General features: G+C 36.4%; 24 non-coding genes across 24 annotated transcripts; all 24 read left to right on the plus strand.

Moving 5' to 3' along the window:
• Positions 1–847: 847 nt before the first annotated feature.
• Positions 848–919, plus strand: trnaa-ugc (transfer RNA alanine (anticodon UGC)). The gene has a single exon. It is a non-coding gene; the product is annotated as a tRNA-Ala (tRNA).
• Positions 920–1,768: 849 nt separating this feature from the next.
• trnav-uac (transfer RNA valine (anticodon UAC)) lies at positions 1,769–1,840 on the plus strand. Its single transcript has one exon. It is a non-coding gene; the product is annotated as a tRNA-Val (tRNA).
• Positions 1,841–2,367: 527 nt separating this feature from the next.
• Positions 2,368–2,439, plus strand: trnaa-ugc (transfer RNA alanine (anticodon UGC)). The gene has a single exon. It is a non-coding gene; the product is annotated as a tRNA-Ala (tRNA).
• A 723-nt stretch (positions 2,440–3,162) lies between these two features.
• trnaa-ugc (transfer RNA alanine (anticodon UGC)) lies at positions 3,163–3,234 on the plus strand. The gene has a single exon. It is a non-coding gene; the product is annotated as a tRNA-Ala (tRNA).
• An 854-nt stretch (positions 3,235–4,088) lies between these two features.
• trnaa-ugc (transfer RNA alanine (anticodon UGC)) lies at positions 4,089–4,160 on the plus strand. Its single transcript has one exon. It is a non-coding gene; the product is annotated as a tRNA-Ala (tRNA).
• Positions 4,161–5,013: 853 nt separating this feature from the next.
• Positions 5,014–5,085, plus strand: trnaa-ugc (transfer RNA alanine (anticodon UGC)). The gene has a single exon. It is a non-coding gene; the product is annotated as a tRNA-Ala (tRNA).
• Positions 5,086–5,936: 851 nt separating this feature from the next.
• Positions 5,937–6,008, plus strand: trnaa-ugc (transfer RNA alanine (anticodon UGC)). Its single transcript has one exon. It is a non-coding gene; the product is annotated as a tRNA-Ala (tRNA).
• Positions 6,009–6,859: 851 nt separating this feature from the next.
• On the plus strand, positions 6,860–6,931 carry trnaa-ugc (transfer RNA alanine (anticodon UGC)). The gene has a single exon. It is a non-coding gene; the product is annotated as a tRNA-Ala (tRNA).
• Positions 6,932–7,782: 851 nt separating this feature from the next.
• On the plus strand, positions 7,783–7,854 carry trnaa-ugc (transfer RNA alanine (anticodon UGC)). Its single transcript has one exon. It is a non-coding gene; the product is annotated as a tRNA-Ala (tRNA).
• An 852-nt stretch (positions 7,855–8,706) lies between these two features.
• On the plus strand, positions 8,707–8,778 carry trnaa-ugc (transfer RNA alanine (anticodon UGC)). The gene has a single exon. It is a non-coding gene; the product is annotated as a tRNA-Ala (tRNA).
• An 851-nt stretch (positions 8,779–9,629) lies between these two features.
• trnaa-ugc (transfer RNA alanine (anticodon UGC)) lies at positions 9,630–9,701 on the plus strand. Its single transcript has one exon. It is a non-coding gene; the product is annotated as a tRNA-Ala (tRNA).
• An 854-nt stretch (positions 9,702–10,555) lies between these two features.
• Positions 10,556–10,627, plus strand: trnaa-ugc (transfer RNA alanine (anticodon UGC)). The gene has a single exon. It is a non-coding gene; the product is annotated as a tRNA-Ala (tRNA).
• An 850-nt stretch (positions 10,628–11,477) lies between these two features.
• trnaa-ugc (transfer RNA alanine (anticodon UGC)) lies at positions 11,478–11,549 on the plus strand. Its single transcript has one exon. It is a non-coding gene; the product is annotated as a tRNA-Ala (tRNA).
• An 853-nt stretch (positions 11,550–12,402) lies between these two features.
• trnaa-ugc (transfer RNA alanine (anticodon UGC)) lies at positions 12,403–12,474 on the plus strand. Its single transcript has one exon. It is a non-coding gene; the product is annotated as a tRNA-Ala (tRNA).
• Positions 12,475–13,327: 853 nt separating this feature from the next.
• trnaa-ugc (transfer RNA alanine (anticodon UGC)) lies at positions 13,328–13,399 on the plus strand. Its single transcript has one exon. It is a non-coding gene; the product is annotated as a tRNA-Ala (tRNA).
• An 849-nt stretch (positions 13,400–14,248) lies between these two features.
• On the plus strand, positions 14,249–14,320 carry trnaa-ugc (transfer RNA alanine (anticodon UGC)). The gene has a single exon. It is a non-coding gene; the product is annotated as a tRNA-Ala (tRNA).
• An 851-nt stretch (positions 14,321–15,171) lies between these two features.
• trnaa-ugc (transfer RNA alanine (anticodon UGC)) lies at positions 15,172–15,243 on the plus strand. Its single transcript has one exon. It is a non-coding gene; the product is annotated as a tRNA-Ala (tRNA).
• An 852-nt stretch (positions 15,244–16,095) lies between these two features.
• trnaa-ugc (transfer RNA alanine (anticodon UGC)) lies at positions 16,096–16,167 on the plus strand. The gene has a single exon. It is a non-coding gene; the product is annotated as a tRNA-Ala (tRNA).
• Positions 16,168–17,018: 851 nt separating this feature from the next.
• Positions 17,019–17,090, plus strand: trnaa-ugc (transfer RNA alanine (anticodon UGC)). The gene has a single exon. It is a non-coding gene; the product is annotated as a tRNA-Ala (tRNA).
• An 851-nt stretch (positions 17,091–17,941) lies between these two features.
• Positions 17,942–18,013, plus strand: trnaa-ugc (transfer RNA alanine (anticodon UGC)). Its single transcript has one exon. It is a non-coding gene; the product is annotated as a tRNA-Ala (tRNA).
• Positions 18,014–18,864: 851 nt separating this feature from the next.
• Positions 18,865–18,936, plus strand: trnaa-ugc (transfer RNA alanine (anticodon UGC)). Its single transcript has one exon. It is a non-coding gene; the product is annotated as a tRNA-Ala (tRNA).
• Positions 18,937–19,789: 853 nt separating this feature from the next.
• On the plus strand, positions 19,790–19,861 carry trnaa-ugc (transfer RNA alanine (anticodon UGC)). Its single transcript has one exon. It is a non-coding gene; the product is annotated as a tRNA-Ala (tRNA).
• Positions 19,862–20,711: 850 nt separating this feature from the next.
• Positions 20,712–20,783, plus strand: trnaa-ugc (transfer RNA alanine (anticodon UGC)). Its single transcript has one exon. It is a non-coding gene; the product is annotated as a tRNA-Ala (tRNA).
• An 853-nt stretch (positions 20,784–21,636) lies between these two features.
• trnaa-ugc (transfer RNA alanine (anticodon UGC)) lies at positions 21,637–21,708 on the plus strand. Its single transcript has one exon. It is a non-coding gene; the product is annotated as a tRNA-Ala (tRNA).
• Positions 21,709–21,829: the final 121 nt, after the last annotated feature.

Genomic DNA, 21,829 nt, shown 5'->3' on the forward strand with positions numbered 1-21,829 from the left:
ATTGCAAAGACCCAACTATACTTTCCAGAATGTTGCCATTCTAAGCAGGAAACAGAGATGTGCAAAATCATTTGTTCTTGTAATCTGAAGAATATGTGTTCAATCCCTGTTAGTACATTTATAGAACAGAAGTGCATGGTTGCCAACTTTTATGTCATAATTTCAAAAACTGAAGATCATGTTTTCGATCCCTGTCCGTACCTGTTTTAAGAATTGCTGCTATCATTTCATTGTAGTTTCAATGGAGTGGTGTATATAAAAAGTACATTGTATTAATAGTTCACCCCTCCGCTTCCAGACTGTATATGAATGTGGGAAGCCGCCGCTGGCAGATTCCGCCTTGGCTTACATATATATATTTTTTTTTAAATAACCTGAATTAGGGCCAGACTAGTTACCATCATTTTCTCACATTGCAATTGAAAGTCTTTTCTATTGTCTCTTTTTGGTCCATTTAGATTGTTAATGTAGATTGTATATAATTATTTATTTTTATTTTTATGTTATGGTTAAAAATGTTAATGATTTACTGTGACTTGTCGTAGGCTCCTAAGTGGACCATAAGGTTAAAAACCAAACCAAATTATGAAAACTAAACTGAAAAACTAAAAAATACAATTCAAAACTAAGTTGCTCCGCCAGAGTGTCTCTTTTGGGTCACTTTGCTGGTCCCAAGCCCGGATTTGTTTGTTCCATGTGTAACTCTGTGTTGTTGTTTGTGTTGCACTGCTTTGCTTTATCTTGGCCAGCTCGCAGTGGTGTATGAGAACTTGTCCTTAACTGGCTTACCTGGTTAAATAAAAGTGACATTTAAAAAAATAAGCAACATTTTTTTCTTTCCCAGAAAGGGGATGTAGCTCAGTGGTAGAGCGCATGCTTTGCATGTATGAGGTCCTGGGTTCAATCCCCAGCTTCTCCATGTTTTTTTGCAAAGACCCAACTACTACTTTCCAGAATGTTGCAATTCTAAGCAGGAAACAGAGATGTGCAAAATCATTTGTTCTTGTAATCTGAAGAATATGTGTTCAATCCCTGTTAGTACATTTATAGAACAGAAGTGCATGGTTGCCAACTTTTATGTCATAATTTTCAAAAACTGAAGATCATGTTTTCGATCCCTGTCCGTACCTGTTTTAAGAATTGCTGCTATCATTTCATTGTAGTTTCAATGGAGTGGTGTATATAAAAAGTACATTGTATTAATAGTTCACCCCTCCGCTTCCAGACTGTATATGAATGTGGGAAGCCGCCGCTGGCAGATTCCGCCTTGGCTTACATATATATATATATTTTTAAATAACCTGAATTAGGGCCAGACTAGTTACCATCATTTTCTCACATTGCAATTGAAAGTCTTTTCTATTGTCTCTTTTTGGTCCATTTAGATTGTTAATGTAGATTGTATAGAATTATTTATTTTTATGTTATGGTTAAAAATGTTAATGTTTTACTGTGACTTGTCATAGACTCCTAAGTGGACCATAAGGTTAAAAACCAAACCAAATTAAGAAAACTAAACTGAAAAACAAAACAATAAAATTAAAAACTAAGTTGCTCCGCCAGAGTGTCTCTTTTGGGTCACATTTGCTTGTCCCAAGCCCGGATTTGTTTGTTCCATGTGTAACTCTGTGTTGTTGTTTGTGCTGCACTGCTTTGCTTTATCTTGGCCAGCTCGCAGTGGTGTATGAGAACTTGTCCTTAACTGGCTTACCTGGTTAAATAAAAGTGACATTTAAAAAAAATATCAATTTTTTTTCTTTCCAAGAAAGGGGATGTAGCTCAGTGGTAGAGCGCATGCTTTACATGTATGAGGTCCTGGGTTCAATCCCCAGCTTCTCCATGTTTTTTTGCAAAGACCCAACTTCTATTTTCCAGAATGTTGAAATTCTAAGCAGGAAACAGAGATGTGCAAAATCATTTGGTCTTGTAATCTGAAGAATATGCGTTCAATCCCTGTTAGTACATTTATAGAACAGAAGTGCATGGTTGCCAACTTTTATGTCATAATTTTCAAAAACTGAAGATCATGTTTTCAATCCCTGTCCGTACCTGTTTTAAGAATTGCTGCTATCATTTCATTGTAGTTTCAATGGAGTGGTGTATATAAAAAGTACATTGTATTAATAGTTCACCCCTCCGCATCCAGACTGTATATGAATGTGGGAAGCCGCCGCTGGCTGATCCCGCCCTGGCTTACATTAAAAAAAATAATAATAATAACCTGAATTAGGGCCAGACTAGTTACCATCATTTGCTTTATCTTGGCCAGCTCGCAGTGGTGTATGAGAACTTGTCCTTAACTGGCTTACCTGGTTAAATAAAAGTGACATTTAAAAAAATAAGCAACATTTTTTTCTTTACCAGAAAGGGGATGTAGCTCAGTGGTAGAGCGCATGCTTTGCATGTATGAGGTCCTGGGTTCAATCCCCAGCTTCTCCATGTTTTTTTGCAAAGACCCAACTTTTATGTCATAATTTTCAAAAACTGAAGATCATGTTTTCGATCCCTGTCCGTACCTGTTTTAAGAATTGCTGCTATCATTTCATTGTAGTTTCAATGGAGTGGTGTATATAAAAAGTACATTGTATTAATAGTTCACCCCTCCGCTTCCAGACTGTATATGAATGTGGGAAGCCGCCGCTGGCAGATTCCGCCTTGGCTTACATATATATATATTTTTTTAAATAACCTGAATTAGGGCCAGACTAGTTACCATCATTTTCTCACATTGCAATTGAAAGTCTTTTCTATTGTCTCTTTTTGGTCCATTTAGATTGTTAATGTAGATTGTATATAATTATTTATTTTTATTTTTATGTTATGGTTAAAAATGTTAATGATTTACTGTGACTTGTCGTAGGCTCCTAAGTGGACCATAAGGTTAAAAACCAAACCAAATTATGAAAACTAAACTGAAAAACTAAAAAATACAATTCAAAACTAAGTTGCTCCGCCAGAGTGTCTCTTTTGGGTCACTTTGCTGGTCCCAAGCCCGGATTTGTTTGTTCCATGTGTAACTCTGTGTTGTTGTTTGTGTTGCACTGCTTTGCTTTATCTTGGCCAGCTCGCAGTGGTGTATGAGAACTTGTCCTTAACTGGCTTACCTGGTTAAATAAAAGTGACATTTAAAAAAATAAGCAACATTTTTTTCTTTCCCAGAAAGGGGATGTAGCTCAGTGGTAGAGCGCATGCTTTGCATGTATGAGGTCCTGGGTTCAATCCCCAGCTTCTCCATGTTTTTTTGCAAAGACCCAACTACTACTTTCCAGAATGTTGCAATTCTAAGCAGGAAACAGAGATGTGCAAAATCATTTGTTCTTGTAATCTGAAGAATATGTGTTCAATCCCTGTTAGTACATTTATAGAACAGAAGTGCATGGTTGCCAACTTTTATGTCATAATTTTCAAAAACTGAAGATCATGTTTTCGATCCCTGTCCGTACCTGTTTTAAGAATTGCTGCTATCATTTCATTGTAGTTTCAATGGAGTGGTGTATATAAAAAGTACATTGTATTAATAGTTCACCCCTCCGCTTCCAGACTGTATATGAATGTGGGAAGCCGCCGCTGGCTGATTCCGCCCTGGCTTACATATATATTATATTTTTAAATAACCTGAATTAGGGCCAGACTAGTTACCATCATTTTCTCACATTGCAATTGAAAGTCTTTTCTATTGTCTCTTTTTGGTCCATTTAGATTGTTAATGTAGATTGTATAGAATTATTTATTTTATTTTTATGTTATGGTTAAAAATGTTAATGTTTTACTGTGACTTGTCATAGACTCCTAAGTGGACCATAAGGTTAAAAACCAAACCAAATTAAGAAAACTAAACTGAAAAACAAAACAATACAATTAAAAACTAAGTTGCTCCGCCAGAGTGTCTCTTTTGGGTCACATTTGCTTGTCCCAAGCCCGGATTTGTTTGTTCCATGTGTAACTCTGTGTTGTTGTTTGTGCTGCACTGCTTTGCTTTATCTTGGCCAGCTCGCAGTGGTGTATGAGAACTTGTCCTTAACTGGCTTACCTGGTTAAATAAAAGTGACATTTAAAAAAAATAGCAAATTTTTTTTCTTTCCAAGATAGGGGATGTAGCTCAGTGGTAGAGCGCATGCTTTGCATGTATGAGGTCCTGGGTTCAATCCCCAGCTTCTCCATGTTTTTTTGCAAAGACCCAACTTCTATTTTCCAGAATGTTGAAATTCTAAGCAGGAAACAGAGATGTGCAAAATCATTTGGTCTTGTAATCTGAAGAATATGCGTTCAATCCCTGTTAGTACATTTATAGAACAGAAGTGCATGGTTGCCAACTTTTATGTCATAATTTTCAAAAACTGAAGATCATGTTTTCAATCCCTGTCCGTACCTGTTTTAAGAATTGCTGCTATCATTTCATTGTAGTTTCAATGGAGTGGTGTATATAAAAAGTACATTGTATTAATAGTTCACCCCTCCGCATCCAGACTGTATATGAATGTGGGAAGCCGCCGCTGGCTGATCCCGCCCTGGCTTACATTAAAAAAATAATAATAATAACCTGAATTAGGGCCAGACTAGTTACCATCATTTTCTCACATTGCAATTGAAAGTCTTTTCTATTGTCTCTTTTTGGTCCATTTAGATTGTTAATGTAGATTGTATATAATTATTTATTTTTATTTTTATGTTATGGTTAAAAATGTTAATGATTTACTGTGACTTGTCGTAGGCTCCTAAGTGGACCATAAGGTTAAAAACCAAACCAAATTATGAAAACTAAACTGAAAAACTAAAAAATACAATTCAAAACTAAGTTGCTCCGCCAGAGTGTCTCTTTTGGGTCACTTTGCTGGTCCCAAGCCCGGATTTGTTTGTTCCATGTGTAACTCTGTGTTGTTGTTTGTGTTGCACTGCTTTGCTTTATCTTGGCCAGCTCGCAGTGGTGTATGAGAACTTGTCCTTAACTGGCTTACCTGGTTAAATAAAAGTGACATTTAAAAAAATAAGCAACATTTTTTTCTTTCCCAGAAAGGGGATGTAGCTCAGTGGTAGAGCGCATGCTTTGCATGTATGAGGTCCTGGGTTCAATCCCCAGCTTCTCCATGTTTTTTTGCAAAGACCCAACTACTACTTTCCAGAATGTTGCAATTCTAAGCAGGAAACAGAGATGTGCAAAATCATTTGTTCTTGTAATCTGAAGAATATGTGTTCAATCCCTGTTAGTACATTTATAGAACAGAAGTGCATGGTTGCCAACTTTTATGTCATAATTTTCAAAAACTGAAGATCATGTTTTCGATCCCTGTCCGTACCTGTTTTAAGAATTGCTGCTATCATTTCATTGTAGTTTCAATGGAGTGGTGTATATAAAAAGTACATTGTATTAATAGTTCACCCCTCCGCTTCCAGACTGTATATGAATGTGGGAAGCCGCCGCTGGCTGATCCCGCCTGGCTTACATATTATTATTTTTTAAATAACCTGAATTAGGGCCAGACTAGTTACCATCATTTTCTCACATTGCAATTGAAAGTCTTTTCTATTGTCTCTTTTTGGTCCATTTAGATTGTTAATGTAGATTGTATAGAATTATTTATTTTTATTTTTATGTTATGGTTAAAAATGTTAATGTTTTACTGTGACTTGTCATAGACTCCTAAGTGGACCATAAGGTTAAAAACCAAACCAAATTAAGAAAACTAAACTGAAAAACAAAAAAATACAATTAAAAACTAAGTTGCTCCGCCAGAGTGTCTCTTTTGGGTCACTTTGCTTGTCCCAAGCCCGGATTTGTTTGTTCCATGTGTAACTCTGTGTTGTTGTTTGTGTTGCACTGCTTTGCTTTATCTTGGCCAGCTCGCAGTGGTGTATGAGAACTTGTCCTTAACTGGCTTACCTGGTTAAATAAAAGTGACATTTAAAAAAATTAGCAAAATTTTTTTCTTTCCCAGATAGGGGATGTAGCTCAGTGGTAGAGCGCATGCTTTGCATGTATGAGGTCCTGGGTTCAATCCCCAGCTTCTCCATGTTTTTTTGCAAAGACCCAACTACTACTTTCCAGAATGTTGAAATTCTAAGCAGGAAACAGAGATGTGCAAAATCATTTGGTCTTGTAATCTGAAGAATATGCGTTCAATCCCTGTTAGTACATTTATAGAACAGAAGTGCATGGTTGCCAACTTTTATGTCATAATTTTCAAAAACTGAAGATCATGTTTTCGATCCCTGTCCGTACCTGTTTTAAGAATTGCTGCTATCATTTCATTGTAGTTTCAATGGAGTGGTGTATATAAAAAGTACATTGTATTAATAGTTCACCCCTCCGCATTCCAGACTGTATATGAATGTGGGAAGCCGCCGCTGGCTGATCCCGCCCTGGCTTACATTAATTTATTTTTAAATAACCTGAATTAGGGCCAGACTAGTTACCATCATTTTCTCACATTGCAATTGAAAGTCTTTTCTATTGTCTCTTTTTGGTCCATTTAGATTGTTAATGTAGATTGTATATAATTATTTATTTTTATTTTTATGTTATGGTTAAAAATGTTAATGATTTACTGTGACTTGTCGTAGGCTCCTAAGTGGACCATAAGGTTAAAAACCAAACCAAATTATGAAAACTAAACTGAAAAACTAAAAAATACAATTAAAAACTAAGTTGCTCCGCCAGAGTGTCTCTTTTGGGTCACTTTGCTGGTCCCAAGCCCGGATTTGTTTGTTCCATGTGTAACTCTGTGTTGTTGTTTGTGTTGCACTGCTTTGCTTTATCTTGGCCAGCTCGCAGTGGTGTATGAGAACTTGTCCTTAACTGGCTTACCTGGTTAAATAAAAGTGACATTTAAAAAAATAAGCAACATTTTTTTCTTTCCAGAAAGGGGATGTAGCTCAGTGGTAGAGCGCATGCTTTGCATGTATGAGGTCCTGGGTTCAATCCCCAGCTTCTCCATGTTTTTTTGCAAAGACCCAACTACTACTTTCCAGAATGTTGAAATTCTAAGCAGGAAACAGAGATGTGCAAAATCATTTGGTCTTGTAATCTGAAGAATATGCGTTCAATCCCTGTTAGTACATTTATAGAACAGAAGTGCATGGTTGCCAACTTTTATGTCATAATTTTCAAAAACTGAAGATCATGTTTTCGATCCCTGTCCGTACCTGTTTTAAGAATTGCTGCTATCATTTCATTGTAGTTTCAATGGAGTGGTGTATATAAAAAGTACATTGTATTAATAGTTCACCCCTCCGCTTCCAGACTGTATATGAATGTGGGAAGCCGCCGCTGGCTGATCCCGCCCTGGCTTACATATTATATATTTTTAAATAACCTGAATTAGGGCCAGACTAGTTACCATCATTTTCTCACATTGCAATTGAAAGTCTTTTCTATTGTCTCTTTTTGGTCCATTTAGATTGTTAATGTAGATTGTATAGAATTATTTATTTTTATTTTTATGTTATGGTTAAAAATGTTAATGTTTTACTGTGACTTGTCATAGACTCCTAAGTGGACCATAAGGTTAAAAACCAAACCAAATTAAGAAAACTAAACTGAAAAACAAAAAAATACAATTAAAAACTAAGTTGCTCCGCCAGAGTGTCTCTTTTGGGTCACTTTGCTGGTCCCAAGCCCGGATTTGTTTGTTCCATGTGTAACTCTGTGTTGTTGTTTGTGTTGCACTGCTTTGCTTTATCTTGGCCAGCTCGCAGTGGTGTATGAGAACTTGTCCTTAACTGGCTTACCTGGTTAAATAAAAGTGACATTTAAAAAAATAGCAACATTTTTTTCTTTCCCAGATAGGGGATGTAGCTCAGTGGTAGAGCGCATGCTTTGCATGTATGAGGTCCTGGGTTCAATCCCCAGCTTCTCCATGTTTTTTTGCAAAGACCCAACTACTACTTTCCAGAATGTTGAAATTCTAAGCAGGAAACAGAGATGTGCAAAATCATTTGTTCTTGTAATCTGAAGAATATGTGTTCAATCCCTGTTAGTACATTTATAGAACAGAAGTGCATGGTTGCCAACTTTTATGTCATAATTTTCAAAAACTGAAGATCATGTTTTCGATCCCTGTCCGTACCTGTTTTAAGAATTGCTGCTATCATTTCATTGTAGTTTCAATGGAGTGGTGTATATAAAAAGTACATTGTATTAATAGTTCACCCCTCCGCTTCCAGACTGTATATGAATGTGGGAAGCCGCCGCTGGCTGATCCCGCCCTGGCTTACATTAAAAAATAATTATAATAACCTGAATTAGGGCCAGACTAGTTACCATCATTTTCTCACATTGCAATTGAAAGTCTTTTCTATTGTCTCTTTTTGGTCCATTTAGATTGTTAATGTAGATTGTATATAATTATTTATTTTTATTTTTATGTTATGGTTAAAAATGTTAATGATTTACTGTGACTTGTCGTAGGCTCCTAAGTGGACCATAAGGTTAAAAACCAAACCAAATTATGAAAACTAAACTGAAAAACTAAAAAATACAATTAAAAACTAAGTTGCTCCGCCAGAGTGTCTCTTTTGGGTCACTTTGCTGGTCCCAAGCCCGGATTTGTTTGTTCCATGTGTAACTCTGTGTTGTTGTTTGTGTTGCACTGCTTTGCTTTATCTTGGCCAGCTCGCAGTGGTGTATGAGAACTTGTCCTTAACTGGCTTACCTGGTTAAATAAAAGTGACATTTAAAAAAATAAGCAACATTTTTTTCTTTCCCAGAAAGGGGATGTAGCTCAGTGGTAGAGCGCATGCTTTGCATGTATGAGGTCCTGGGTTCAATCCCCAGCTTCTCCATGTTTTTTTGCAAAGACCCAACTACTACTTTCCAGAATGTTGAAATTCTAAGCAGGAAACAGAGATGTGCAAAATCATTTGGTCTTGTAATCTGAAGAATATGCGTTCAATCCCTGTTAGTACATTTATAGAACAGAAGTGCATGGTTGCCAACTTTTATGTCATAATTTTCAAAAACTGAAGATCATGTTTTCGATCCCTGTCCGTACCTGTTTTAAGAATTGCTGCTATCATTTCATTGTAGTTTCAATGGAGTGGTGTATATAAAAAGTACATTGTATTAATAGTTCACCCCTCCGCTTCCAGACTGTATATGAATGTGGGAAGCCGCCGCTGGCTGATCCCGCCCTGGCTTACATATATTTATTTTTAAATAACCTGAATTAGGGCCAGACTAGTTACCATCATTTTCTCACATTGCAATTGAAAGTCTTTTCTATTGTCTCTTTTTGGTCCATTTAGATTGTTAATGTAGATTGTATAGAATTATTTATTTTTATTTTTATGTTATGGTTAAAAATGTTAATGTTTTACTGTGACTTGTCATAGACTCCTAAGTGGACCATAAGGTTAAAAACCAAACCAAATTAAGAAAACTAAACTGAAAAACAAAAAAATACAATTAAAAACTAAGTTGCTCCGCCAGAGTGTCTCTTTTGGGTCACTTTGCTTGGTCCCAAGCCCGGATTTGTTTGTTCCATGTGTAACTCTGTGTTGTTGTTTGTGTTGCACTGCTTTGCTTTATCTTGGCCAGCTCGCAGTGGTGTATGAGAACTTGTCCTTAACTGGCTTACCTGGTTAAATAAAAGTGACATTTAAAAAAATAGCAACATTTTTTTCTTTCCCAGAAAGGGGATGTAGCTCAGTGGTAGAGCGCATGCTTTGCATGTATGAGGTCCTGGGTTCAATCCCCAGCTTCTCCATGTTTTTTTGCAAAGACCCAACTACTACTTTCCAGAATGTTGCAATTCTAAGCAGGAAACAGAGATGTGCAAAATCATTTGTTCTTGTAATCTGAAGAATATGTGTTCAATCCCTGTTAGTACATTTATAGAACAGAAGTGCATGGTTGCCAACTTTTATGTCATAATTTTCAAAAACTGAAGATCATGTTTTCGATCCCTGTCCGTACCTGTTTTAAGAATTGCTGCTATCATTTCATTGTAGTTTCAATGGAGTGGTGTATATAAAAAGTACATTGTATTAATAGTTCACCCCTCCGCTTCCAGACTGTATATGAATGTGGGAAGCCGCCGCTGGCTGATCCCGCCCTGGCTTACATAATATTTATTTTTTAAATAACCTGAATTAGGGCCAGACTAGTTACCATCATTTTCTCACATTGCAATTGAAAGTCTTTTCTATTGTCTCTTTTTGGTCCATTTAGATTGTTAATGTAGATTGTATAGAATTATTTATTTTTATTTTTATGTTATGGTTAAAAATGTTAATGTTTTACTGTGACTTGTCAGTAGACTCCTAAGTGGACCATAAGGTTAAAAACCAAACCAAATTAAGAAAACTAAACTGAAAAACAAAAAAATACAATTAAAAACTAAGTTGCTCCGCCAGAGTGTCTCTTTTGGGTCACTTTGCTTGTCCCAAGCCCGGATTTGTTTGTTCCATGTGTAACTCTGTGTTGTTGTTTGTGTTGCACTGCTTTGCTTTATCTTGGCCAGCTCGCAGTGGTGTATGAGAACTTGTCCTTAACTGGCTTACCTGGTTAAATAAAAGTGACATTTAAAAAAATTAGCAACATTTTTTTCTTTCCAAGATAGGGGATGTAGCTCAGTGGTAGAGCGCATGCTTTGCATGTATGAGGTCCTGGGTTCAATCCCCAGCTTCTCCATGTTTTTTTGCAAAGACCCAACTACTACTTTCCAGAATGTTGCAATTCTAAGCAGGAAACAGAGATGTGCAAAATCATTTGTTCTTGTAATCTGAAGAATATGTGTTCAATCCCTGTTAGTACATTTATAGAACAGAAGTGCATGGTTGCCAACTTTTATGTCATAATTTTCAAAAACTGAAGATCATGTTTTCGATCCCTGTCCGTACCTGTTTTAAGAATTGCTGCTATCATTTCATTGTAGTTTCAATGGAGTGGTGTATATAAAAAGTACATTGTATTAATAGTTCACCCCTCCGCTTCCAGACTGTATATGAATGTGGGAAGCCGCCGCTGGCTGATCCCGCCCTGGCTTACATATTTTATTTTTTAAATAACCTGAATTAGGGCCAGACTAGTTACCATCATTTTCTCACATTGCAATTGAAAGTCTTTTCTATTGTCTCTTTTTGGTCCATTTAGATTGTTAATGTAGATTGTATAGAATTATTTATTTTTATTTTTATGTTATGGTTAAAAATGTTAATGTTTTACTGTGACTTGTCATAGACTCCTAAGTGGACCATAAGGTTAAAAACCAAACCAAATTAAGAAAACTAAACTGAAAAACAAAAAAATACAATTAAAAACTAAGTTGCTCCGCCAGAGTGTCTCTTTTGGGTCACTTTGCTTGTCCCAAGCCCGGATTTGTTTGTTCCATGTGTAACTCTGTGTTGTTGTTTGTGTTGCACTGCTTTGCTTTATCTTGGCCAGCTCGCAGTGGTGTATGAGAACTTGTCCTTAACTGGCTTACCTGGTTAAATAAAAGTGACATTTAAAAAAATAGCAAATTTTTTTTCTTTCCCAGATAGGGGATGTAGCTCAGTGGTAGAGCGCATGCTTTGCATGTATGAGGTCCTGGGTTCAATCCCCAGCTTCTCCATGTTTTTTTGCAAAGACCCAACTACTACTTTCCAGAATGTTGAAATTCTAAGCAGGAAACAGAGATGTGCAAAATCATTTGGTCTTGTAATCTGAAGAATATGCGTTCAATCCCTGTTAGTACATTTATAGAACAGAAGTGCATGGTTGCCAACTTTTATGTCATAATTTTCAAAAACTGAAGATCATGTTTTCGATCCCTGTCCGTACCTGTTTTAAGAATTGCTGCTATCATTTCATTGTAGTTTCAATGGAGTGGTGTATATAAAAAGTACATTGTATTAATAGTTCACCCCTCCGCTTCCAGACTGTATATGAATGTGGGAAGCCGCCGCTGGCTGATCCCGCCCTGGCTTACATATTAAATATTTTTAAATAACCTGAATTAGGGCCAGACTAGTTACCATCATTTTCTCACATTGCAATTGAAAGTCTTTTCTATTGTCTCTTTTTGGTCCATTTAGATTGTTAATGTAGATTGTATAGAATTATTTATTTTTATTTTTATGTTATGGTTAAAAATGTTAATGATTTTACTGTGACTTGTCAGTAGGACTCCTAAGTGGACCATAAGGTTAAAAACCAAACCAAATTAAGAAAACTAAACTGAAAAACAAAAAATACAATTAAAAACTAAGTTGCTCCGCCAGAGTGTCTCTTTTGGGTCACTTTGCTGGTCCCAAGCCCGGATTTGTTTGTTCCATGTGTAACTCTGTGTTGTTGTTTGTGTTGCACTGCTTTGCTTTATCTTGGCCAGCTCGCAGTGGTGTATGAGAACTTGTCCTTAACTGGCTTACCTGGTTAAATAAAAGTGACATTTAAAAAAATAGCAACATTTTTTTCTTTCCCAGATAGGGGATGTAGCTCAGTGGTAGAGCGCATGCTTTGCATGTATGAGGTCCTGGGTTCAATCCCCAGCTTCTCCATGTTTTTTTGCAAAGACCCAACTACTACTTTCCAGAATGTTGAAATTCTAAGCAGGAAACAGAGATGTGCAAAATCATTTGGTCTTGTAATCTGAAGAATATGTGTTCAATCCCTGTTAGTACATTTATAGAACAGAAGTGCATGGTTGCCAACTTTTATGTCATAATTTTCAAAAACTGAAGATCATGTTTTCGATCCCTGTCCGTACCTGTTTTAAGAATTGCTGCTATCATTTCATTGTAGTTTCAATGGAGTGGTGTATATAAAAAGTACATTGTATTAATAGTTCACCCCTCCGCTTCCAGACTGTATATGAATGTGGGAAGCCGCCGCTGGCTGATCCCGCCCTGGCTTACATATAATATATTTTTAAATAACCTGAATTAGGGCCAGACTAGTTACCATCATTTTCTCACATTGCAATTGAAAGTCTTTTCTATTGTCTCTTTTTGGTCCATTTAGATTGTTAATGTAGATTGTATAGAATTATTTATTTTTATTTTTATGTTATGGTTAAAAATGTTAATGATTTACTGTGACTTGTCAGTAGGCTCCTAAGTGGACCATAAGGTTAAAAACCAAACCAAATTAAGAAAACTAAACTGAAAAACTAAAAAATACAATTCAAAACTAAGTTGCTCCGCCAGAGTGTCTCTTTTGGGTCACTTTGCTGGTCCCAAGCCCGGATTTGTTTGTTCCATGTGTAACTCTGTGTTGTTGTTTGTGTTGCACTGCTTTGCTTTATCTTGGCCAGCTCGCAGTGGTGTATGAGAACTTGTCCTTAACTGGCTTACCTGGTTAAATAAAAGTGACATTTAAAAAAATAAGCAACATTTTTTTCTTTCCCAGAAAGGGGATGTAGCTCAGTGGTAGAGCGCATGCTTTGCATGTATGAGGTCCTGGGTTCAATCCCCAGCTTCTCCATGTTTTTTTGCAAAGACCCAACTACTACTTTCCAGAATGTTGCAATTCTAAGCAGGAAACAGAGATGTGCAAAATCATTTGTTCTTGTAATCTGAAGAATATGTGTTCAATCCCTGTTAGTACATTTATAGAACAGAAGTGCATGGTTGCCAACTTTTATGTCATAATTTTCAAAAACTGAAGATCATGTTTTCGATCCCTGTCCGTACCTGTTTTAAGAATTGCTGCTATCATTTCATTGTAGTTTCAATGGAGTGGTGTATATAAAAAGTACATTGTATTAATAGTTCACCCCTCCGCTTCCAGACTGTATATGAATGTGGGAAGCCGCCGCTGGCTGATCCCGCCCTGGCTTACATATTTTATTTTTTAAATAACCTGAATTAGGGCCAGACTAGTTACCATCATTTTCTCACATTGCAATTGAAAGTCTTTTCTATTGTCTCTTTTTGGTCCATTTAGATTGTTAATGTAGATTGTATAGAATTATTTATTTTTATTTTTATGTTATGGTTAAAAATGTTAATGTTTTACTGTGACTTGTCATAGACTCCTAAGTGGACCATAAGGTTAAAAACCAAACCAAATTAAGAAAACTAAACTGAAAAACAAAACAATACAATTAAAAACTAAGTTGCTCCGCCAGAGTGTCTCTTTTGGGTCACTTTGCTTGTCCCAAGCCCGGATTTGTTTGTTCCATGTGTAACTCTGTGTTGTTGTTTGTGTTGCACTGCTTTGCTTTATCTTGGCCAGCTCGCAGTGGTGTATGAGAACTTGTCCTTAACTGGCTTACCTGGTTAAATAAAAGTGACATTTAAAAAAATAGCAACATTTTTTTCTTTCCAGATAGGGGATGTAGCTCAGTGGTAGAGCGCATGCTTTGCATGTATGAGGTCCTGGGTTCAATCCCCAGCTTCTCCATGTTTTTTTGCAAAGACCCAACTACTACTTTCCAGAATGTTGCAATTCTAAGCAGGAAACAGAGATGTGCAAAATCATTTGGTCTTGTAATCTGAAGAATATGTGTTCAATCCCTGTTAGTACATTTATAGAACAGAAGTGCATGGTTGCCAACTTTTATGTCATAATTTTCAAAAACTGAAGATCATGTTTTCGATCCCTGTCCGTACCTGTTTTAAGAATTGCTGCTATCATTTCATTGTAGTTTCAATGGAGTGGTGTATATAAAAAGTACATTGTATTAATAGTTCACCCCTCCGCTTCCAGACTGTATATGAATGTGGGAAGCCGCCGCTGGCTGATCCCGCCCTGGCTTACATATTTTTATTTTTAAATAACCTGAATTAGGGCCAGACTAGTTACCATCATTTTCTCACATTGCAATTGAAAGTCTTTTCTATTGTCTCTTTTTGGTCCATTTAGATTGTTAATGTAGATTGTATAGAATTATTTATTTTTATTTTTATGTTATGGTTAAAAATGTTAATGTTTTACTGTGACTTGTCATAGACTCCTAAGTGGACCATAAGGTTAAAAACCAAACCAAATTAAGAAAACTAAACTGAAAAACAAAAAAATACAATTAAAAACTAAGTTGCTCCGCCAGAGTGTCTCTTTTGGGTCACATTTGCTTGTCCCAAGCCCGGATTTGTTTGTTCCATGTGTAACTCTGTGTTGTTGTTTGTGTTGCACTGCTTTGCTTTATCTTGGCCAGCTCGCAGTGGTGTATGAGAACTTGTCCTTAACTGGCTTACCTGGTTAAATAAAAGTGACATTTAAAAAAATAGCAACATTTTTTTCTTTCCCAGATAGGGGATGTAGCTCAGTGGTAGAGCGCATGCTTTGCATGTATGAGGTCCTGGGTTCAATCCCCAGCTTCTCCATGTTTTTTTGCAAAGACCCAACTACTACTTTCCAGAATGTTGAAATTCTAAGCAGGAAACAGAGATGTGCAAAATCATTTGGTCTTGTAATCTGAAGAATATGCGTTCAATCCCTGTTAGTACATTTATAGAACAGAAGTGCATGGTTGCCAACTTTTATGTCATAATTTTCAAAAACTGAAGATCATGTTTTCGATCCCTGTCCGTACCTGTTTTAAGAATTGCTGCTATCATTTCATTGTAGTTTCAATGGAGTGGTGTATATAAAAAGTACATTGTATTAATAGTTCACCCCTCCGCTTCCAGACTGTATATGAATGTGGGAAGCCGCCGCTGGCTGATCCCGCCCTGGCTTACATTAAAAAAATAATATTAATAACCTGAATTAGGGCCAGACTAGTTACCATCATTTTCTCACATTGCAATTGAAAGTCTTTTCTATTGTCTCTTTTTGGTCCATTTAGATTGTTAATGTAGATTGTATATAATTATTTATTTTTATTTTTATGTTATGGTTAAAAATGTTAATGATTTACTGTGACTTGTCGTAGGCTCCTAAGTGGACCATAAGGTTAAAAACCAAACCAAATTAAGAAAACTAAACTGAAAAACTAAAAAATACAATTAAAAACTAAGTTGCTCCGCCAGAGTGTCTCTTTTGGGTCACTTTGCTGGTCCCAAGCCCGGATTTGTTTGTTCCATGTGTAACTCTGTGTTGTTGTTTGTGTTGCACTGCTTTGCTTTATCTTGGCCAGCTCGCAGTGGTGTATGAGAACTTGTCCTTAACTGGCTTACCTGGTTAAATAAAAGTGACATTTAAAAAAATAGCAACATTTTTTTCTTTCCCAGAAAGGGGATGTAGCTCAGTGGTAGAGCGCATGCTTTGCATGTATGAGGTCCTGGGTTCAATCCCCAGCTTCTCCATGTTTTTTTGCAAAGACCCAACTACTACTTTCCAGAATGTTGCAATTCTAAGCAGGAAACAGAGATGTGCAAAATCATTTGTTCTTGTAATCTGAAGAATATGTGTTCAATCCCTGTTAGTACATTTATAGAACAGAAGTGCATGGTTGCCAACTTTTATGTCATAATTTTCAAAAACTGAAGATCATGTTTTCGATCCCTGTCCGTACCTGTTTTAAGAATTGCTGCTATCATTTCATTGTAGTTTCAATGGAGTGGTGTATATAAAAAGTACATTGTATTAATAGTTCACCCCTCCGCTTCCAGACTGTATATGAATGTGGGAAGCCGCCGCTGGCTGATCCCGCCCTGGCTTACATATATTTATTTTTTAAATAACCTGAATTAGGGCCAGACTAGTTACCATCATTTTCTCACATTGCAATTGAAAGTCTTTTCTATTGTCTCTTTTTGGTCCATTTAGATTGTTAATGTAGATTGTATAGAATTATTTATTTTTATTTTTATGTTATGGTTAAAAATGTTAATGTTTTACTGTGACTTGTCATAGACTCCTAAGTGGACCATAAGGTTAAAAACCAAACCAAATTAAGAAAACTAAACTGAAAAACAAAACAATACAATTAAAAACTAAGTTGCTCCGCCAGAGTGTCTCTTTTGGGTCACTTTGCTTGTCCCAAGCCCGGATTTGTTTGTTCCATGTGTAACTCTGTGTTGTTGTTTGTGTTGCACTGCTTTGCTTTATCTTGGCCAGCTCGCAGTGGTGTATGAGAACTTGTCCTTAACTGGCTTACCTGGTTAAATAAAAGTGACATTTAAAAAAATAGCAACATTTTTTTCTTTCCCAGATAGGGGATGTAGCTCAGTGGTAGAGCGCATGCTTTGCATGTATGAGGTCCTGGGTTCAATCCCCAGCTTCTCCATGTTTTTTTGCAAAGACCCAACTACTACTTTCCAGAATGTTGAAATTCTAAGCAGGAAACAGAGATGTGCAAAATCATTTGGTCTTGTAATCTGAAGAATATGCGTTCAATCCCTGTTAGTACATTTATAGAACAGAAGTGCATGGTTGCCAACTTTTATGTCATAATTTTCAAAAACTGAAGATCATGTTTTCGATCCCTGTCCGTACCTGTTTTAAGAATTGCTGCTATCATTTCATTGTAGTTTCAATGGAGTGGTGTATATAAAAAGTACATTGTATTAATAGTTCACCCCTCCGCTTCCAGACTGTATATGAATGTGGGAAGCCGCCGCTGGCTGATCCCGCCCTGGCTTACATTAAAAAATATATTTAAATAACCTGAATTAGGGCCAGACTAGTTACCATCATTTTCTCACATTGCAATTGAAAGTCTTTTCTATTGTCTCTTTTTGGTCCATTTAGATTGTTAATGTAGATTGTATATAATTATTTATTTTTATTTTTATGTTATGGTTAAAAATGTTAATGATTTACTGTGACTTGTCGTAGGCTCCTAAGTGGACCATAAGGTTAAAAACCAAACCAAATTAAGAAAACTAAACTGAAAAACAAAAAATACAATTAAAAACTAAGTTGCTCCGCCAGAGTGTCTCTTTTGGGTCACTTTGCTGGTCCCAAGCCCGGATTTGTTTGTTCCATGTGTAACTCTGTGTTGTTGTTTGTGTTGCACTGCTTTGCTTTATCTTGGCCAGCTCGCAGTGGTGTATGAGAACTTGTCCTTAACTGGCTTACCTGGTTAAATAAAAGTGACATTTAAAAAAATAGCAACATTTTTTTCTTTCCCAGATAGGGGATGTAGCTCAGTGGTAGAGCGCATGCTTTGCATGTATGAGGTCCTGGGTTCAATCCCCAGCTTCTCCATGTTTTTTTGCAAAGACCCAACTACTACTTTCCAGAATGTTGCAATTCTAAGCAGGAAACAGAGATGTGCAAAATCATTTGTTCTTGTAATCTGAAGAATATGTGTTCAATCCCTGTTAGTACATTTATAGAACAGAAGTGCATGGTTGCCAACTTTTATGTCATAATTTTCAAAAACTGAAGATCATGTTTTCGATCCCTGTCCGTACCTGTTTTAAGAATTGCTGCTATCATTTCATTGTAGTTTCAATGGAGTGGTGTATATAAAAAGTACATTGTATTAATAGTTCACCCCTCCGCTTCCAGACTGTATATGAATGTGGGAAGCCGCCGCTGGCTGATCCCGCCCTGGCTTACATATTTTTATTTTTTAAATAACCTGAATTAGGGCCAGACTAGTTACCATCATTTTCTCACATTGCAATTGAAAGTCTTTTCTATTGTCTCTTTTTGGTCCATTTAGATTGTTAATGTAGATTGTATAGAATTATTTATTTTTATTTTTATGTTATGGTTAAAAATGTTAGTGTTTTACTGTGACTTGTCATAGACTCCTAAGTGGACCATAAGGTTAAAAACCAAACCAAATTAAGAAAACTAAACTGAAAAACAAAAAAATACAATTAAAAACTAAGTTGCTCCGCCAGAGTGTCTCTTTTGGGTCACTTTGCTTGTCCCAAGCCCGGATTTGTTTGTTCCATGTGTAACTCTGTGTTGTTGTTTGTGTTGCACTGCTTTGCTTTATCTTGGCCAGCTCGCAGTGGTGTATGAGAACTTGTCCTTAACTGGCTTACCTGGTTAAATAAAAGTGACATTTAAAAAAATAGCAAAATTTTTTTCTTTCCCAGATAGGGGATGTAGCTCAGTGGTAGAGCGCATGCTTTGCATGTATGAGGTCCTGGGTTCAATCCCCAGCTTCTCCATGTTTTTTTGCAAAGACCCAACTACTACTTTCCAGAATGTTGAAATTCTAAGCAGGAAACAGAGATGTGCAAAATCATTTGGTCTTGTAATCTGAAGAATATGCGTTCAATCCCTGTTAGTACATTTATAGAACAGAAGTGCATGGTTGCCAACTTTTATGTCATAATTTTCAAAAACTGAAGATCATGTTTTCGATCCCTGTCCGTACCTGTTTTAAGAATTGCTGCTATCATTTCATTGTAGTTTCAATGGAGTGGTGTATATAAAAAGTACATTGTATTAATAGTTCACCCCTCCGCTTCCAGACTGTATATGAATGTGGGAAGCCGCCGCTGGCTGATCCCGCCCTGGCTTACATAATATATATTTTTTAAATAACCTGAATTAGGGCCAGACTAGTTACCATCATTTTCTCACATTGCAATTGAAAGTCTTTTCTATTGTCTCTTTTTGGTCCATTTAGATTGTTAATGTAGATTGTATAGAATTATTTATTTTTATTTTTATGTTATGGTTAAAAATGTTAATGTTTTACTGTGACTTGTCATAGACTCCTAAGTGGACCATAAGGTTAAAAACCAAACCAAATTAAGAAAACTAAACTGAAAAACAAAACAATACAATTAAAAACTAAGTTGCTCCGCCAGAGTGTCTCTTTTGGGTCACATTTGCTTGTCCCAAGCCCGGATTTGTTTGTTCCATGTGTAACTCTGTGTTGTTGTTTGTGCTGCACTGCTTTGCTTTATCTTGGCCAGCTCGCAGTGGTGTATGAGAACTTGTCCTTAACTGGCTTACCTGGTTAAATAAAAGTGACATTTAAAAAAATAGCAAATTTTTTTTCTTTCCCAGATAGGGGATGTAGCTCAGTGGTAGAGCGCATGCTTTGCATGTATGAGGTCCTGGGTTCAATCCCCAGCTTCTCCATGTTTTTTTGCAAAGACCCAACTACTACTTTCCAGAATGTTGAAATTCTAAGCAGGAAACAGAGATGTGCAAAATCATTTGGTCTTGTAATCTGAAGAATATGCGTTCAATCCCTGTTAGTACATTTATAGAACAGAAGTGCATGGTTGCCAACTTTTATGTCATAATTTTCAAAAACTGAAGATCATGTTTTCGATCCCTGTCCGTACCTGTTTTAAGAATTGCTGCTATCATTTCATTGTAGTTTCAATGGAGTGGTGTATATAAAAAGTACATTGTATTAATAGTTCACCCCTCCGCTTCCAGACTGTATATGAATGTGGGAAGCCGCCGCTGGCTGATCCCGCCCTGGCTTACATTAAAATTATTTTTTAAATAACCTGAATTAGGGCCAGACTAGTTACCATCATTTTCTCACATTGCAATTGAAAGTCTTTTCTATTGTCTCTTTTTGGTCCATTTAGATTGTTAATGTAGATTGTATAGAATTATTTATTTTTATTTTTATGTTATGGTTAAAAATGTTAATGTTTTACTGTGACTTGTCATAGACTCCTAAGTGGACCATAAGGTTAAAAACCAAACCAAATTAAGAAAACTAAACTGAAAAACAAAAAATACAATTAAAAACTAAGTTGCTCCGCCAGAGTGTCTCTTTTGGGTCACTTTGCTTGTCCCAAGCCCGGATTTGTTTGTTCCATGTGTAACTCTGTGTTGTTGTTTGTGTTGCACTGCTTTGCTTTATCTTGGCCAGCTCGCAGTGGTGTATGAGAACTTGTCCTTAACTGGCTTACCTGGTTAAATAAAAGTGACATTTAAAAAAATAGCAAATTTTTTTCTTTCCCAGATAGGGGATGTAGCTCAGTGGTAGAGCGCATGCTTTGCATGTATGAGGTCCTGGGTTCAATCCCCAGCTTCTCCATGTTTTTTTGCAAAGACCCAACTACTACTTTCCAGAATGTTGCAATTCTAAGCAGGAAACAGAGATGTGCAAAATCATTTGTTCTTGTAATCTGAAGAATATGTGTTCAATCCCTGTTAGTACATTTATAGAACAGAAGTGCATGGTTGCCAACTTTTATGTCATAATTTTCAAAAACTGAAGATCATGTTTTCGATCCCTGTCCGTACCTGTTTTAAGAATTGCTGCTATCATTTCATTGTAGTTTCAATGGAGTGGTGTATATAAAAAGTACATTGTATTAATAGTTCACCCCTCCGCTTCCAGACTGTATATGAATGTGGGAAGCCGCCGCTGGCTGATCCCGCCCTGGCTTACATAATTTTATTTTTTAAATAACCTGAATTAGGGCCAGACTAGTTACCATCATTTTCTCACATTGCAATTGAAAGTCTTTTCTATTGTCTCTTTTTGGTCCATTTAGATTGTTAATGTAGATTGTATAGAATTATTTATTTTTATTTTTATGTTATGGTTAAAAATGTTAATGTTTTACTGTGACTTGTCATAGACTCCTAAGTGGACCATAAGGTTAAAAACCAAACCAAATTAAGAAAACTAAACTGAAAAACAAAAAATACAATTAAAAACTAAGTTGCTCCGCCAGAGTGTCTCTTTTGGGTCACATTTGCTTGTCCCAAGCCCGGATTTGTTTGTTCCATGTGTAACTCTGTGTTGTTGTTTGTGCTTGCACTGCTTTGCTTTATCTTGGCCAGCTCGCAGTGGTGTATGAGAACTTGTCCTTAACTGGCTTACCTGGTTAAATAAAAGTGACATTTAAAAAAATGAGCAAAATTTTTTTCTTTCCCAGATAGGGGATGTAGCTCAGTGGTAGAGCGCATGCTTTGCATGTATGAGGTCCTGGGTTCAATCCCCAGCTTCTCCATGTTTTTTTTTGCAAAGACCCAACTTCTATTTTCCAGAATGTTGAAATTCTAAGCAGGAAACAGAGATGTGCAAAATCATTTGGTCTTGTAATCTGTAAGAATATGCGTTCAATCCCTGTT

This window comes from Oncorhynchus kisutch, unplaced genomic scaffold (assembly GCF_002021735.2).
Source record: "Oncorhynchus kisutch isolate 150728-3 unplaced genomic scaffold, Okis_V2 scaffold2926, whole genome shotgun sequence".
Classification (NCBI taxonomy): Eukaryota; Metazoa; Chordata; class Actinopteri; order Salmoniformes; family Salmonidae; genus Oncorhynchus; species Oncorhynchus kisutch.